This window comes from Symphalangus syndactylus, chromosome 8 (assembly GCF_028878055.3).
Source record: "Symphalangus syndactylus isolate Jambi chromosome 8, NHGRI_mSymSyn1-v2.1_pri, whole genome shotgun sequence".
NCBI lineage: Eukaryota > Metazoa > Chordata > Mammalia > Primates > Hylobatidae > Symphalangus > Symphalangus syndactylus.
In genome coordinates, this window is record NC_072430.2 from 69,585,116 (window position 1) to 69,602,402 (window position 17,287).

General features: G+C 44.0%; 2 pseudogenes; both read left to right on the forward strand.

Annotated features, from left to right (window-relative positions):
- The first annotated feature begins 10,826 nt into the window (after positions 1-10,826).
- LOC129487952 (protein FRG2-like-2) lies at positions 10,827-12,638 on the forward strand (annotated as a pseudogene).
- A 3,046-nt stretch (positions 12,639-15,684) lies between these two features.
- Positions 15,685-16,938, forward strand: LOC129487951 (double homeobox protein 4C-like; annotated as a pseudogene).
- Positions 16,939-17,287: the final 349 nt, after the last annotated feature.

Here is a 17,287-nt window from a genome sequence, read left to right on the forward strand (position 1 = left end):
TAATGGTTTTAATATCATCTAATATGATTGAAAATATGTCAATTTGTCATTGCCAATGAATCTTTGTGTTACTTATTTTACTCTGTTACATATTCTGTCCATAAAGATCTAAGTGGCTTAGAATCTTGCCTAACATACTGTATGTGCTAAGTACTAACTATTCTAATTCATCAAATTATCTTTCTATACCATTCTTAAAATACAATATTATTTTTTATTTATTTTTATTAAAACGTTTTTGCCTAATCTAATTATTTATGAAAATTATGAGGTCTATTCACTTTGTCCTCTTTTTCTCTCTCTCTCTCTCTTTTTTTTTTTTGACACGGAGTCTCCTTCTGTTCCTCAGGCTGGAGTGCAGTGACACAATCTCGGCTCACCACAACCTCCACTTCCTGGGTTCAAGTGATTCTTTTGCCTCAGCCTCCCGAGTAGCTGGGACTACAGGCGTGCTCCACCATGCCCAGCTAATTTTTGTATTTTTAGTAGAGACGGGGTTTCACTATATTGGCCAGGCTGGTCTTGAACTCCTGACCACGTGATCCTCCCGCCTCAGCCTCCCAAAGTGCTGGGATTATAGGCTTGAGCCAGCGCGCCAGGCCTTTTTTTATCTCTTTATTAATACGTTAGAGAGTACAAATGCAGCTCCCTTAAAGAAGCATGTTGCATAGTGATGAAGTATGGGCTTTTGGTGTGACAATCATCTGAATGTTGTTTATTGTCCCAATTAGCTATTTTCTCATTCCTAAACCCTCTCCAACCTCCCATCTTTCTGAGTCTCCAGTATCTATTTTTCCAGTCTCTATATCCAAGTGTGTGCATAATTGAGTTCCCACTTACAAGTGAGAAAATACAGAATTTGATTTTCTGTTTCTGAGTTTTTTGACTTACAATAATGGCCTCTGGTTTTATTCATGTTGTTGCAAAAGACATGACTTTATTCTTCTTCATGGCTGAGTAGCATTCCATGGTATACTTGTATAGCACATTTTCTTTATTCGATTATTGATTGATAAATTTAAATTGATTTCATATATTGGCTATTGTGAATAGTGCTGTGATAAACATGTGAGCATGGGTATTTTCTTTATGTAACAAATTATTTTCCTTTGGGTAGATACCAAATATGGGGGTGCTGAATCAAATGAAAATTCTATTTTTAGTCTATTTTGAAATCTCCATACTGTTTTCCATAGAGGTTGTAGAAAGTTACTTTCCCACAACCAATGTATAAGTGTTCTCTGTTCTCTGTATCCTTGCCGATAGCTCATTTTTCTGCTTTTTAGTAATAGCCATTCTGCATGGTGTAAGTTGGTATCTCATTGTGGTTTTTAATTGGCATTTCTCTGACCATTGACAACGTTGAGCATTTTTTACATGCTTGTTGACCATTGACAATCACTGTCTTTTTTTTTTTAATGTTCATGTTCTTTGCTTGCTTTTTAATAAGGTTACGTGTTTTATTTTTGTTGAGCTGTTTGAGTTCCTTGTATATTCTGGACATTAGATCTTTGTCACATGCAAAACTTGTAAACATTTATCTCATTCCATTGGTTTTCTGTTCACTGTGTTAATTAAAAAGCTCATTTTCAGGAGCTTTTTAGTTTAATTGAGTTCCTTTTGTCTATTTTTGTTATTGTTACATCTGCTTTTGAGATCTTAGTCATAAATTCTTTGTCCAAGTCAATCTCTAGAAGAGTTTATCCTAGAGTTTCTGCTAGGATTTTTATAGTTTCAGGTCTTACATTTTAGTCTTTTAATCCATATTGAGTTGATTTTTGTATATGGTGGGACATACAGGTGCCATTCTATAATTCTGCATACGGCAATATAATTTTTCCAGCACAATTTGTTGAATAGGATGTCATTTCTCCAGTGTATGTTTTTGTTGACTTTGTAAAAGATCAGTTGTTTGTAGGTATGTGGCTTTAATTCTAGGTTCACTATTCTGTACCACTGATCTATGTGTCAATTTATATCAGTACCATGCTGTTTTGGTTACTACAGCCTTCTAGCATAATTTTAAGTCAGATAATGTAATATCTCCAGCTTTATTCTCTTCGCTTAGATTTGCATTGGTTATTCAGGCTCTTTTTGTGGTTGCATGTGAATTTTAGTGTTTTTTTTTCTAATTTTATAAAAAATAACATTGGCATTTTGGTAGGAATTGCATTTAATATGTAGATTGCTTTGGGCAGTAGAGTCATTTTAATGATCATAATTCTTCCAATCCATGAGCATGGGATGTTTTTCTCATTTGTGTCATGTACAATTTCTTTCATCAGTGTTTCATACTTTTCCTTGTAGGGATCTTTCATCTCTTTGACTAATTCTATTTCTAAGCATTTTACCTTTTTTGTAGCTATTGTAAAAGGAAGTGACTTTTTAATTCACTTCTCAGCTTGATCATCACTAGTGTATAAAAATGCTACCAATTTTTGTATATTGATTTTTGCATCGTGAAACATTATTAAATTTATTTATCAAATCTAAGAGTTTTTTTGGTGGTCTTTAGAATTTTTGTATATATGATATTATATAATCATCAAAGAGGGACAATTTGACCTTCTAATTACAACCACATAGATGCTCCCACCAAGACCAATAGACAGAGTCTCTGGGGAGGGCACAGGTGATGGTATTTCTTTAAGCTGGCCATGTGATTATGGCTGGAAGCATGGGCCGAGAGCCACTTAGCTAAGCATTGCCTCTCAAGTCTTCCTTTCTTTCTTTCTTTTCTTTCTTTCTTTTCTTTCTTTCTTTCTTTCTTTCTTTCTTTCTTTCTTTCTTTCTTTCTTTCTTTCTTCTTTCTTTCTTCTTTCTTTCTTTCTTCTTTCTTTCTTTCTTCTTTCTTTCTTTCTTTTTTTTCTTCCTTCTTTCTTTCTTTCTTTCTTTCTTCTTTCTTTCTTTCTTCTTTCTTTCTTTCTTTTTTTTCTTCCTTCTTTCTTTCTTTTTCTTTCTTCCTTTTCTTTTGACAGAATTTTCACTCATTGTCCAGGCAGGAGTGCAGTGGTGCCATCTTGGCCCACTGCAACCTCCACCTCCCAGGTTCGAGTGATTCTGCAGTCTCAGCCACCTGAGTAGCTAGGATTACCGGCACCAGCCACCACACCTGGCTAACTTTTGTATGTTTTAGTAGAGACATGGTTTGGCTATGTTGCCCAGGCTGGTCTTGAACTCCTGACCTCATGTGATCTGCCCACTTTGGCCTCCCAAAGTGTTGGGATTACAGGCGTGAGTCACCGTGCCCCGCTGCCTCTCAAGTTTCAATGTGCATATGAATTATTTCCGATCCCAGGCTCTCTCTTAGTAATGTGATTCTGCAGGTTTGGAAGGGGTCCATGAATTGGCTTCTTTAAAAAGTCTCCTCTTAATGCTGATGTTTCTTCCATTACATCCAATATAGTAGCACTCAGCTAGAGAAAGTAGGCACAGCACAGAGCTCCTGACACCCAACACTCTTACCACAACACAAATACATTTGGCCCAAAGTGGAAGCCACCAATCACCATTTTCAAACATGTCATTTTCTGCTGGCTCTTGACAGTTTAGAAAGCCTGGAGAAGGCATCAATGTTGGAGTAAGTCTGTATTTGGAAAACATATACACATGAGTTAATACAATGCTTATTGAGCACATACTATGTGTTCAGAAGTCTGTTATAGAGCACTGTTCAGGAAACATTACATGATGTGAGTTAATCCTCATAGCACCCTGGGAGTTGGGTGCTAAGTTTTCTGTAATTTTCAGGATTTAAATGAAGGGCCTAGCATTTCTATTTTTTCTTCCATTTTAAAAATTATTTACCTGGAAAATAAAATGTGCAGAATAAAAGCTATATCGACAGATGAGAGGGATAGAGAAAAAAGGGTGAACTGCTCAGAGAGATGTTTTATATTTATATTTACCTTCTTGTGCCTCGTGGAGCAGCTACTGAATTTGCAGGAATGGAAAACAAGTTGCTAGGTGGGTGTCCCTAGAAGCACTGGCTTCAATGAAAAAGAAATTATAGCCCCCAAATATAGAGTTATTTTTTTCCATTTATCTGCTTTTCCATTTTAGGAAATTGTGGGCACCAGCTCAGGAGAGGCAGCAAGAGCCCCCGCCTGAATCTCTGGTCTCCTTTAATCAGTTCTGTGAGAGAAGATTCCAGGGTGAGGCCAGATCTGGATGAGGCCTTAGAAGAGGGTGGATCTGGGCAGGGCTGGAAGAGAAAGTGGACCCCATGTTTCTGATGTTCATGCTGGTGGAGTATTTCCAGTTCTGCCTTTCCTAAGCCTGCCCGACAGAGACTTGACTCTTAGAGTTTGTGTAATTTTAATCTGTTTTAGCCACTTCCCTGTCAATTTTTACAACACACAATAACAAGAAACTTAAGCAAAACTCTTAGGGTTTTTTAGGACAATTATATGAGAAGCTAAAAACTTATTTTTACCAAGATAAAAGACATAGACATAGTCACAACAATAACAATAATTCTTTTGTCCATGAATAGCCCTTCAGGTGGTGACATCGGAACTCAAGGAACAGCCTAAGGGAAGTGGAGCAAATGCAGTCAAGGCCCCCTGTGCAGCTCCCTTCTCCCTTCCGACCACAGGATGTTGAACTCAGCCATTAATGCATTTCCCTTCCGACCACAGGATGCTGAATTCAGCCATTAATCCGTTTCCCTTCCGACCACAGGATGCTGAACTCAGCCATTAATCCATTTCCCTTCCGACCACAGGATGCTGAATTCAGCCATTAATCCGTTTCCCTTCTGACCACAGGATGCTGATTTCAGCCATTAATCCATTTCAGTTCCGACCACAGGATGCTGAATTCAGCCATTAATCCGTTTCCCTTCCGACCACAGGATGCTGAATTCCGCCATTAATGTTTCCCTTCTGACTACAGGATGCTGGATTCAGCCATTAATCCATTTCCCTTCCGACTACAGGATGCTGGATTCAGCCATTAATCCATTTCCCTTCAGACCACAGGATGTTGAATTCAGCCATTAATCCGTTTCCTTTCTGACTACAGGATGCTGGATTCAACCGTTAATCCATTTCCCTTCCGACCACAGGATGCTGATTTCAGCCATTAATCCGTTTGCTCTAGATGAAAAGTTTCTGGACAGTAGAAACCATGAATTCTTCATCTGATTTTCTGATGGTCACGTGATGTAGTTTAGATGTCCCCTCCAAATCTCATATTGAATTTTAATCCCCAATGTGGCAGGTGGGGCCTGCGGAGGAGGTGGTTGAATCACCAGGTGAGTCCCTCATGACTCTGTGCCATCCTTGTGATAGTGAGTACTCGCGAGATCTGGTTGTTTAGAAGTGTGGCCCATCCCTCCCGCATCTTTCTTGTTTCTGCTTCTACCATGTGAGATGCCTGCTTCTCTTTCACTGTGATTGTAAGCTTCCCCAGGCCTTCCCAGAAGCAGACGCTGGTGCTGTGCTTCCTGTACAGCCTGCAGAACCATGAGCCAATCAAACTCTTTTCTTATAAATTACCCAGTCTCAGGTTTTTTAAATAGCAATGTAAGAATAGCTTAATACATCATATGAAAAGAAAGCAATTGATATATTTACCAGTTTGAGTATTTACCAGTTTGAGTCTTCAGACCTCTGCCTTGCTTCAACTCAAAGAACAGGAAGGGAGCAACCCCCATCTACTGCTCCTTATCATGGGAGAATCTTCAGTTCATCTTAAAACATTTCAGTCAAAAGCCCCGTGTTTTATGTAGAAGAATAAGGGTGTCTGAAAGAATGGGTCTCTTTATTTATTTTTATTTCTGAGACAGGGCCTCTTTCCCTGTCATTCTGGCTGGGGTGCAGTGGCTCACTGCAGCTTTGACATTCTGTGCTCCAGCGATTCTCCCACCTCAGCCTCCCAAGTAGCTGGGACCACACGTGCACACTACCACAATCAGATAATATTTGTATTTTTGGCAGAGATGGGGTTTTTCTATGTTGAGCACGCTGGTCTTGGACTCCTGAGGTCAAGTGATCCTCCAGCCCCTGCCTTTCAAAGTGCTGGAATTATAGGTGTGAGCCACCACACAGGGCAGATGGGTCTTAACTGATTTTAATCAGGGTACCTGAGCATGGAAGACATGCCCTTAATTTTTTTCCTAATACAATATTTGACAGTTATATAACTGTGATTTTTTTATTCCTGTGATTCATAAGGATATGATAGTAAAAGGCCTTAAAAGCCTTTGGGAAAAAAGTGCTATATTGTGCTTGAAACCACCTTTTACTCTGAAAGCAAGTGCCATCCAGATACATCTGTTGAGAAGATATTTTCTCCTGTTGCATTTTAGCAAAACAACTGAGTGTGTCTTGAAGTTGTTTTTTGATTTTTAACAGGACAAGTCTATTTTCTAAGACCCCAAACTCAGGAGTGGCCACGGGGCAAATCACTGCTGCACACATGGAATGCATGGGCAGCAAACACATTTCTCACCCCGAACCAGGGGTTGTTCCCCCTGGGTGCACACGGGAATCGCCAGGGAGGCTTTTAAAATCACCTAAACTCAAAAGGCAATAGATAAATGAATTCAGAATCCCTGCAGTGGGACCTGAGCCATAGTGCTGTTTAAAGCTCTCTGGGTGAGTATGGGGTACAACCAAGCCCCCAAACTGCTGCTTTAAATCAGCCTCTTCCGGTGAACTAGTGGCAAATCGTTTCCTCAAATGAACGGTTTAAATCAGCCTCTTCCAGTGAACTAGTGGCAAATGTATTCCTGAAATAAATGGAAAGATTTGCTGCTGGGTTGTGGTCTTCTGATCTTACCTGCATTACCTACTTTTCTTTGCCGAACTGACCTCTGCTACACATTTTATTCCTGATTCAATCCAGTTCTACTCATACCAAATGAATAGCATGCACTAGGTGCCCTTGCATTGCTGAACCTCACTGTGGGGAGAGGACTTTGCTGAATAATAATTGTATCCTAAAAAAACTCAAAATACTGGACGCAAATGATCCTCCTGCCTTGGCCTCCCAAAGAGCTGAGATTGTAGGCATGAGCCACGGTGCTTGGCCTATACCCTAGAAAATTAAAACTATCTTACTTACTAAATTGATGTAAACATGGGAAGACCTAGAAAGTCACCAAAATGTTAGGAAATAAGTAAATACCTTGGAATATTAATATCCATCTGATAATGCCCTGAGCAAACATGTCCCACTTTAAAACAATATGAAACAGTGCTATTATTTTGAGATATGAAGTTAAAATTTTGTGCAAATAGGTAATATTTAAATTTTTATATATATATAACATTCATGCAGAAAGACGTATACAAAGAAATCATGTAAAGTTCAATGAATTATTACAAAGTGAACACACGTGAGTAACCTAGAAATAGAACCAGCTTCACTGATGCCCTGGCAAACACTTTCTCTCTTTTTGCTCCCCAAAAGTCACTAAGATCTTAAGAGCTAACATTGTAGATCAACTTTTTATTATTATACATGTTTTATTACAGAAAATTTAAAACACACAAAATAAAAGAAACAGTACAATAGGCCTGTTACCCAGGCTCAACAACGACTAATAACATGCCAATTTTGTATTATTTATACTTCAACTCATTTCTCACACAGACTTTATTATTTTTTTTCTGATATAAAATGTGTGCTCATTGAAGGTAAAATCTTGGCTGAGCACAGTGGCTTAAGCCCGTGTAATCCCATCACTTTGGAATGACAAGACAGGAGGATCATTTCAGGTCAGGAGTTTGAGAGCAGCCTGGGCAGCATAGTGAGGCCATATCTTTATTAAATTTTTTTTTAATTAATCAAGCGCGGTGGTGCATGCCTGTAGTTCCAGCTACTTGGGATGTTGACATAGCAGGATCCCTTGATTCTACGAGTTTGAGGCTACAGTGAGTTGTGATTGTGCCACTGCACATCAGCCTGGGTGACAGAGTGAAACTCTGTCTCAAAGAAAAATAAATAAAGGTTCAACCTTAGCTAGATTTTTACACATAAACACACCCATATAAACAATCCCTCTTTTAACAATAGAAGTACCAAATTAAAAATCATTAATGTGAACCCATTTTTAACTCAGAATTTATCTTTTAATAAGTTTCTTTTTTTTTTTTTGAGGTAAGATGTGCACTCATTGAAAGGTCTAATCTTGGCTGGGCACAGTGGCTCACATTCGTAACCTCATCACTTTGGAAGCCAGAGCTCAGGAGTTTGAGACCAGCCTAGGCAACAAAACAAGATCTCACTAGGGCAAGAGAGTGAGACCTCATCTCTACAACAATTTTTCAAAAGTTAGTTGGGCATAGTGGTGCACACTTGTAGTCACAGCTATTTGGGAGGCTGACTTGGGAGGATCACTGGAGTCTGGGAGGTCAAGGCTGCAGTGAGCTGTGATTGCACCACTGCACTCCATCCAGAGGGACAGAGTGAGGGTCTGTCAAAAAAAAGGTACAATTTTAACTGTACATGTTTGGCACATCAACACATCCATATAAACAATCCCTCTCTTAAAAATAAAAGTACCCAATTTAACAGTTATTAGTATTCATGGGAATTACCCAGAAATTTTTTGTTTGTTTTGGTTTGGATTTTTATTGAAAGGGGACACCTAAAAATGTTATTTAAAAATCTAGATTTTGATAAAAATAAGCCTGATTTTTTTCTTTTTTTGAGATGGAATTTTGCTCTGTCACCCAGCTGGAGTGCAGTGGCATGATCTTGGCTCACCAAAACCTCTGCCTCCCGGGGGTTCAAGTAATCCTCCTGCCTCCCAAGTAGCTGGGATTACAGGCGTGAGCCACCACATTCAGTTAATTTTTTTTTGTATTTGTAGTACAAATGGGGTTTCCTTATGTTGGCTAGGCTAGCCTTGAACTCCTGACCTAAGGTGATCCACCCACCTTGGCCTCCCAAATTGCTGGGATTACAGGCATGAGCCACCGTGCCCAGCCAGGCCTGGGTTTTGACTGAGAGTTTCTCTTTCTAAGAAAGTACATCATATGGCAGTTACAAAGACTCTTTTATATAAAATAAATAGAATTTAATAAATGAAAATTTAAAAAATTTACCTGAGATTAAAGGGCAAATCAAAACACATATGTAATATGTTGTCTGTAAAAGTGTATTTTAACAATGGCATAAATTATTAATAATCACTAAATTTTATAATAATTTATTAACCAAAATGAACAAAATTCCTATTATGATACTTATGAAAATACTTTCTTAGAGTAAAATATTCTCATATCTTGAGAGGGCACTGGTTAAAAACAGCAAAGATATGGAAGTTGATGTCTTATCAAGTACTTATTTATCAAGTAAGTAGCAGACCCCTCTTCACACCTTTTACAGAGTTATCCAAAAAGGAGTCATTTACACAAAAGCAGACAATTTTCCTAGCTTTCTATTGAGTTTATATGTTAATGTTGTTACAAAATTTAACTCAATTTTCTTATAAAATTACCTGATCAAATTTTATATATTATATCATAATATATCAAAATTTATTTAGATGTCAAATAAATTTTATGATATCATAATATTATAATATATAACGATATTATATTATGATAAGTTCCATTTACATTCAGACAATTTCACTAGGCAGTGTCTGTCTACCACTAATTTTTTTTTGGTTCCACTATTTGCACAGGCAGCACAGCTGGGAAAACACAGCCTCACCCAACACAGTCTCTTCCCCGTGTCTTTCTCCTCCTCAAGGAATCAGTTCATCAGTCAATCAAATCATGTGGGACTGGAGGCTGAGTACTCCCTAACATAGAAGGTCTCATTCCTGCATGCTTTCCTCAGCAGAGGGGGAGACCAGAAGGTCCTTTTAGGGGACACTTGCTTGGACATAGACGAGGCTAGTTGGAGGGCTCTGACCGGCAGAGACAGACTCCGCCGCAGTAGGAAGGGACGAGGCAGCTGTTCTGAACCTGGAGCTCCACCACACCTTGTCCCGTCTCACTGAGGCAATTTTGAGAGGCTGCCCTGGAATATAGTGGATGTTGAGAAACAACGTGGGCTTTGACGGGATTCAGGTGGTGTCTGCGGTGTGAAGACAGGAGCTGATGTTCAGAATCGAGGCTGCTTTTCTTGCGATCAGTTGGGTTACCTGTTTGAGACCAAGTCCATTTTTGCTAGGGAGGCTGAATAAATTCCACAGAACACAATGGCGCTCCCAGGATGACTGAGGAAGGGTGAGAAAGGGGGAAACTCTTTCCACCTAGACTTTTTGCTACCTCAGGAATCAGGAGCTGATTAGGTTAGCACTAGCTCAACCTACTCAATTCAATTTTATTGCATTTGATCTAATTATCTTCCCCACTTTTAAGGTAGGAAGGGTCATTTCATTTGGTATTTATTTTTTCTCTGCATTTTTATTTCATCATATATGTGTGGATCTAATACAATCAACCATAATTTGACATTTGTTGTTTCCAAGCATTTAAGAAATTATAATATCTATGCATACAATGTTAACACCATGTATAATAAATTCTCTTTCTGTGCAAAATATATAACGTATGTCAATATAGGCATGTTTAATTGTGCATCTTGAAAGGTGAACAGGATCATAAATACTTCCAGGTAGGAAGCGGGACAGAAATCAGAAGAAATGATTCCCTGATTTTCCGATCCCTGTGCTACTGGTTCTTTGTTTTCTTGACACTATGACAGGATACTGAAAATGTCTCCCTTAACTGTGTCTAGGTCCCCAGTAGAATTACAGCAAGAAACTTCTGATTGAGTCTCTAAGAAGCGGCAGGAATGAGAAAACTATTCAGCCAATAAGAGTAAGCCACGCCCAGCCGAGGGACGTATAAAAGGCAGGTCTATCAGAATAACCCACACTCTGCCTTTGGACGTGTGAGAGAGTGCACCTTTCACTTGAGCTTCAACATGGGAAAGGGAAATGAAGACTCCGATCTCCACTGCTCCTCCATCCGATGCTCCACTGACCAGCCCGCTTTCCAACAGATCTCCTTTACAGAAAAGGGCTCAGATGAGAAGAAACCATTCAAAGGAAAAGGCAAGACCGCCTTCTCCCATTCAGTGAGAAGCACATACAAAGGCAAGGTAAGGCCTTGGGCTGCTCCTATGGAGGCTGGAAAGAGGGTTGAAATCAGGGATACTGAGCTATGTGTCTTTAGCAGGGTTTTATTTTGAGATTTGGGGATGGGAAATGGCTTAGTGCCCTCAGGGGACTTTGAGAAATGTGTTCACTCGTGACACTGGCAGAAGAGCTTCACATGAAAGACTGATTCACAAAAATGCATCAGAGATACACTATGGGACTCTGCCTAGGGAGAGGTGAGTCATCTAAACTTTCTTTTGCAGCAGGATCAGAGCCCAATCCAAACAAGGAGGAGAATTCTGAGGAAACCAAGCTCAAGGCGGGGAACAGCACTGCTGGATCAGGTAAGATTTGACTCTTTCAAGGTGAGAAGGGACAGGGCAGCAACACAGGCTCCCCTGGCAAGGACACTGGGAGCTCCTTGGCAGCCAGGGCCGTACAGATCCTGGACACTGGAGAACAGAAGAGAGCTGGGGTTTGGTGGCAACCTCAGCTCCTCTGTGTCCAGGATGGACTAGGAATTTCAGGGTGTTCAGTTAGAGGCACTTTCTCAAACTCTCATTGTATTCACAGAACCAGAGTCCAGCTCACATCGGGAAAACTGCAGGAAAAGAAAAATCAGTTCCAAAAACAGCTGCCAAGACAGAGCAGGTAGAATCTTGGTGTTTTTTGTTGTTGTTGTTGGTGGTGGTTTTTTTGTTTTTGGTTTGCCCCAAAAGGCAAATAATCAGGAAACTTTTATACGAGGCTTGAGCAGAAAGGGAGTTACCTATTGATGAGTAAGTTTTTGAGATCTTGGCACTCTGAGAATATCTGGGGACTCCCAAGAGGTTCAGCCTCACTTCATTCCAGTGCTGAGATGGTCAGGAAGGAATGGCAGAGACAAGTGGGGTTCACCTGGGTGCACAGGGGGTTCTGGAAATGAGGGTCTGTGGGGACTGCTCTGGTGAGTCTCTCACATGCTTTATTCGCAGGGAACCGTCCAGAAGAGGAGTGAAGCTTGATGTTGAAAAAAAATCAAGATCCTCCACTGCTGTGCACAACAGTGAAATCCAGGAGACCTGTGATGCCCACCATAGGGGATGTTCCAGGGCTCGCACTGGGCACAGCAAGCGGCACAGGTCTCGGGCCCTAGGAGTCCAAACCACTTCGAAAAAGCTTGGTGACCTCGGTGCGAGCTACGTCAGAGGCTGTTTAACAAGACCTAGCCCAGGTGTGGGCACAGCAGATCCATTCTCCACTGACCTGTGAGCAGCTGACACTGCTCACTCAGCTCCGGGGGCCTCTGTGTGCCCAGTTGCAGACCTTGTATTCCATGGCCACCCAGGCAGCTTATGTATTCCCCGCAGAGGGCTGGCTTGTCCCAGCCACACTGCCTGGTCCTGGGGATTCAGCCCTGGAGAGAGAAGCCCAGCCCTTCCGTGGGCAGGAGATAACTGAGCCTGTCAGTGGATCAGATGAGGCTAAGCTGGGAGCACCCTGACCCTATTCAGCAGAGATGCAGCTCTGGGAATGACAACAAGGACTTGCTTCTTCTCAGATTCTTCCAGATGACCAGCAGTGACAATTTCAGACACACTGTGTTAATAAATGACAGAACCTGAAGAAGTCATAGGAAAGAAACTTGAGCGGTATACTGAGAATGGTGAGCCCTGCATTTTGCAGACCGCTAAGGCTATAGACAAATTTTATATTTCATGTTAGTCATTTGATGCCTTTTGAATGTCTGACAGTCGTGCATTTCTATATAATCAGAAAAATATTAGAATGTAATCGTGAATTCGCATATTTTAGACTGTAGAAACGTAAATATAAAATTATATGCTCCTTTTTTTTTTTTTTGAGACAGTCTTGCTATGTTACCCAGGCTGCAGTGCAGTGGCAAAATCTTAACTCACTGCATCCTCTGCTTCCTGGGTTCAAACAATTCTCATGCCTCAGCCTCCCAAGTAGCTGGGACTACAGGAATGTACTGCTATGCCTGGCTAATAATTTTTTCTTGTATTGTTAGTAGACACAGAGTTTTGTCACTTTGGCCAGGTTGGCCTCGAACTCAGGTGATCCTCCAGCCTCCACCTCCCAACGTGCTGGGATTACAGGCATGAGCCCCCCCTTTTTTTTTTTGAGACGGAGTCTCGCTCTGTCGCCCAGGCTGGAGTGCAGTGGCGCAATCTCGGCTCACTGCAAGCTCCGCCTCCCGGGTTCACGCCATTCTCCTGCCTCAGCCTCTCCGAGTAGCTGGGACTACAGGCGCCCGCCACCACTCCCTGCCAATTTTTTGTATTTTTAGTAGAGACGGGGTTTCACCGTAGTCTCGATCTCCTGACCTCGTGATCCGCCCACCTCGGCCTCCCAAAGTGCTGGGATTACAAGCGTGAGCCACTACGCCCGGCCGGCATGAGCCCCCTTACCAAGAAATTGCTTCTCTTTTAATCCGGAAAATGTTGTAGGCTCTCACTCTTCCAGCCTGAACCCATGGAGTACTAATATCCACAAACCATTAATAGCACTCCCTGTGAAAAAATATCTATACATTTTTACAGTTTGATATAATTATAGTAAAATTACTATGCAAGCTGTTTACTTTTAATATTTCTACATAAAATTTAAGTCAAGATATATTAAATGGTAAATGATTGTACTTATTTATTGAACTGCCTTATGTTTTATTTCATTTTAAAATCCTAAATTTATATTTTATTGTATTTTATACATTTCAATTGATTGTACTATATTGCAGGATATGGAGATTTCATCACATACTACAATACAGTGTATTTTGTTATATTTGAGGTATATTCTATTTGTATTTTGTACTGAGATCATACAATCTTTCATTATCTAAGTGCATTAATTACTTTTTGGTTGCTTTATAATTTTCATTTTATGTAATGAAATAAACATTAATGTTGTTTGGAATTTTAAATTTCTTTCATATGGAATTTGTATTTAACAAAGATGTGAAAAAGAGAATGTCTTATCTTCACTTCTGTGTCATCCTATCCCTGACGTCCCCACAGCCCACAGCTCTTGTCACAGTACGGGAATAGTGTTCTATCATTACAGGAAATGGGGCCAATTCAATGGTAATACATAGACATAAATTGGAGATATAGAGATTTTATTCTCCACCACTGCAATAGAAAAGAATCAGTAATGTGAGTCACACAATTTTTGGGTTGACTGCTTATGAGTTATGCTTGCACTATGCTATAGAATAACTCTGAAATAAATTATGTCTATTAAACAAATGCACATACATAAATAACATGTCTAAATAACAATGTACATATCTTAATGAAAATGAATTTTATTGCTAAAAAATTTTAACACACAGATACACACAATGGGGTCATACAATGTTGAAAAATAGAGATGGGGAGAGGAAAAGAGACAGAGAGAAAGGGAGGAATGGAGCGAGAAAAGGACAGATGGACAGGACATTGGAAAGGAGAAAGTGGGGAACAGAGAGAGGAAGGCAGAGGGAAAGGCGGTCTTCCGCCTCCAGGACCAGCAGGACCTCGCACTCCGGGAAAATGTTGGGTGCCCGGTGCAGGCTGAGTGCTCCGCCAACAGCCGCGTCGGCCGGCGGTGGGTTCACTGGCCCTCCGGATCGCCAGCCTGGGTCACTTCATCCCGGAGCAACTCAGACGAATTCCGCCTCCCAAGGAATGAGCGAATTGCCCAGAGAGCAATGAGCGGAGACTCGGGTGATTGTCCGTTTTTCATCCACGTGGTTCACAGATGACATAGCCCCACGCTGAGCCTGCAACAGAGCGCGAGGCAGATACTCCCATCCACACAGGAGTTACACTCAGGCCGAGTGAACCATGATTGCAGGTTCCACGTTCCTTTGTCCTCTGCAAGGGGGGCCTGTTACTCACGTGTCTCTGGCCCCCGAAAGCGTGACAATGTTGACTGTTTCCCGAGCTCTGTGGTGACACAGAAACCCCCAGCGAAGTGTGGAAAAGCAGCCTCGTGACTTTGCTCCCCTTTCCAGTTTCCAAACAGGCCACAGTGGAGACTCGCCTCGTTGCAGGAAACAGGAATCCGTCGTCAGGCCGTGATGCACCGGACGTTTCTTTTCTCTGTAGTTTCGCTCTCGTTTTCTACATGAAAATGAACGAGATACACACCCCTGCGTGTGTGAGACTATCACGGCAACGGCGACACCCACAGGCATTGCCGCCTTCCCGGGGAGGGCCTGGAAAACTCAAGACTGTCATGGAGGTTCCGTTCTGCACTCCACACTTCAGGGTGGTTTCTGCCTGAAAACTGTGCGAGTCAAGACAGCTGCTTCCAGTTTCCGTAGAATTACTGGAGAATCTCAGACAGCCAGCCCCCGAAGCCCCTCTTTCCCCTCAAATCCGGCCCTACACCCACCCACCCCACAAGGCCCTGGTCCCTGTGGTTTTCGGCTTCGTGGGGCGGGCTACCCCGGGACCATGGGCCCCGAGCTCATGCCTGTTCATAACGGGGTGGGGTGGGAGGTCTTTCTAAGGGCCTCCCGGCTGGACCTGAACGCAGTGCGCAGGCCGGCTGAGGAGCAGGGGAGCCCTCCGGCCTCTCTCTGCCCGGGTCCGTCCGTGAAATTCCGGCCGGGGCTCCCCGCGATGGTTCTCCTGACACCTTCGGACGGCACCCTCCCCACGGAAGCCCGGGGACGAGGACGGCGGAGGAGACTTGTCTGGACCCCGAGCCAAAGAGAGGCCCTGCCAGCCTGCTTTGAGCGGAACCCGTACCCGGGCATCGTCACCAGAGAACGGCTGGCCCAGGCCATCGGCGTTGCGGAGCCCAGGGTCCAGATCTGGTTGCAGAATGAGAGGTCACGCCAGCTGAGGCAGCACCGGCGGGAATCCCGGCCCTGGCCGGGGAGACGCGGCCGGAAAGAAGGCAGGCGAAAGCGGACCCCCGTCACCCCAGCCCAGACCGCCCTGCTGCTCCGAGCCTTTGAGAAGGATCGCTTTTCAGGCATCGCCACCAGGGAAGGACTAGCTAGAGAGACGGGCCTCCCGGAGTCCAGGATTCACATCTGGTTTCAGAACCGAAGGGCCAGGCACCCGGGACAGGGTGGCAGGGCGCCGCCGCCCACAGGCGGCCTGTGCAACGCGGCCCCCGGCGGGTGTCACCCTGCTCCCTGGTCGGTCGCCTTCGCCCACACCGGGGCGTGGGGAACGGGGCTCCCCGCACCCCACATGCCCTGCGCGCCCGGGGCTCTCCCACAGGGGGCTTTCGTGAGCCAGGGAGCAAGGGCCGTGCCCCTGCTCCAGCCCAGCCAGGCCGCGCCGGCAGAAGGGATTTCCCAACCTGCCCCGTTAGGCGGGGATTTTGCCTACGCCGCCCTGGCTCCTCCGGAAGGGGTGCTCTCCCACCCTCAGACGCCTCGGTGGCCTCCGCACCCGAGCAAATACCGGGAGGACGGGGACCCGCAGCGCGACGGCCTGCCAGGCCCTTGCGCGGTGGGACAGCTAGGGCCCGCTCAAGCCGGGCCAAAGGGCCAAGGTGTGCTTGCGCCACCCACGTCCCAGGGCAGTCCGTGGTGGGGCTGGGGCCCCAGGTCGCCGGGGCGGGGTGGGAACCCGAAGAAGGGGCACCTCCAGCTCCGAAGCTCGCGACCCCGGGGGCCTCCGCGTCAAGCACAGATGCAAGCCATCCGGGCGCCCTCCCTACCGCTCCAGGAGCCGGGGCGCTCGTCTGCACTCACCTCCAGGCTGTTAGATGAGTTCCTGTGGACCCCGGAGTTTCAGCAAAAGTCACAACCTTTCCTAGATCCTGCGCCACTGGGGGAGCTGAAGGACGTGGAAGAGCCAGCTCCGCTGGAACCACTCCTCAGACAGGAAGAACACCGGGCTCTGCTGGAGGAGTAGGTTGGAGAGGGGTGGGGCGGGGTGGGGGCAGGGCGGCGGCCTCTCTTTCGCGGTGAACCTCTGACTCGGTATGGAGAGACGTGTCTTCCCTTCCAGCTGACCTGTCTAGGATCCCTGAGTTCCAGGTCCGGCAAGAGACTCCACAAAGAAGAGGGCTGTCATTCTTTCCTGAGCATCCCGGGGATCCCAGGGCCCGCCCAGGTACCGGGGGGTGGGCTGTCTACTGCTCACACGCGGGTTTGCAGGCAGCAGCCTAGGTTTTCTAACCAGCCCAGGCGGAGCTCTCATCCCTTTTCCCCTCGCATTCTTCAGTCGTGTTGGAGGAGACCGCAGTCTGCGAAACACCGGG